General features: G+C 36.4%; 1 protein-coding gene across 1 annotated transcript in view; it reads right to left on the reverse strand.

Moving 5' to 3' along the window:
- Positions 1 to 1,621, reverse strand: part of LOC101854316 (tetraspanin-18) — a gene marked incomplete at its 3' end in the record, with an annotated part of 35,624 nt that overhangs the window by 1,217 nt on the left and 32,786 nt on the right.

Here is a 1,621-nt window from a genome sequence, read left to right on the forward strand (position 1 = left end):
CACATTTTCAACCTCATTGCGAGACTGTTTTTCTGGTATAAAATTTTACACATATGCATTTATATTATATGTATAATACTTTGTTTTACGTACACATTTGTGTCGATTAATTTTTAAGATGTGATGTCTTTTTCATTGTAATGCGCATTTAGCATCTTTTAGGAAATGGAAATGCGCAGTATAAATGCTATTTATTATCATTATTATCACTGTCGTAGGCAGACGATGTTGTTTTAGTAGAGGTTTTACGGCCTTCGCAACTGCATAAGGTCATATGAGCGCCAGAAGATTAGAGGTGTTACAAGAGAGTAACAAACATAAAAAAAGAAGAAGGGGAGGTAAGGACGATAGATGTTTGATAGTAAAGAAGAAGCAAACCACACCAGAGCACCAGCCAACCACCCACAGACAATGTTGGGTTCTATTCCCTCGTGAGGAAGGTTTTCATCAAGTATCTCGGTATTTTCTGGAGCGTTGCGTCCCTCTCGGCTCGGAATGGACCCTACAGCTGGGATCGAAGCAGCCCGCCTCCTAAATGATCTTAGTTGTGTCGATAGGGGCGTAAATCATTTATAATAAATGATATATAAGATTAGGTCAAAAAGTTAAAATGTCCTACTGCTATCACCGTGCAGGGGATAGTATTAAAGATCACTTCAAAAGCTCCCAGACCCCAGTGGGTCTAGACACTTCACAATAAAATAAAAGTTTAATCAAAGTTTCATATATACTGGTCCATTTAACGAGCAACAATTGCTTTCAATACAATCGTTATCACGCGTAATCTGACAAAGAACACGACATACGCAACAAGACAATTACATGGCTATTGGTCACTCTTGTTGTTGGAAGTGCGGTCAAAAATTCATGGCACAGCTTATGGTCAAATATCTCAACTATCGAACACAAACCCTCCAGCTTTTGCACAGTGACTTGTATCATTTGTCTACATAGTAATAACAGATTATTTTGAGAGGACCTGTTAGCTCTATTCTAAAACATTCCGTAGTAAATATTAATTTAAAAAATCCAAGCGGGTGGTTTCTACTGATTTTGAAAGGTTTACAGCTGGGACAAGATCGCTTTTACGAACGAGTCCGTCATTTTTTTTTCTAATCGCGAGATTATCTTTATTGAATTCTTGTTTTGATAACTTTTAGTGCAAAAAAGTGTTAACTACAAAATTAATTTCTTGTAAAAAGTGTCACTGGTGAGCTGTGACGTAACCCATATGCGTATACAAAATGTGTGTGAGAAGCTGGAAGTGCTGTGAACAATTCCATTTTCCGCGTGAAGGAGGTTTATATTGTTTTATATAAATTTACGAAGAAAAGTTTTTGAATCTAGCCTCAAATATTGTGGAAAAATGTGATTAAATTAAGAAAATTAAGACAAACTGGGACAAACAGCTGTGCAAAGTATGGACGACCTTGATTCACCCGTTATAAAGATATTTGAGGATAAGCTGCGCCATGAATTTTTTACCACAATATAGATAAGGATACCCATTTTTGATACACATAAAACTCTACGAAAGGAGAAGATAGGTTTAGTGCTATGGTTAAACAGATGGAAGAAAATGTATGGCAAGGCGGAAAAATCAGGTACTCGTAAAAAAAAA

The sequence above is a fragment of the Aplysia californica genome, unplaced genomic scaffold, assembly GCF_000002075.1.
Source record: "Aplysia californica isolate F4 #8 unplaced genomic scaffold, AplCal3.0 scaffold00084, whole genome shotgun sequence".
NCBI lineage: Eukaryota > Metazoa > Mollusca > Gastropoda > Aplysiida > Aplysiidae > Aplysia > Aplysia californica.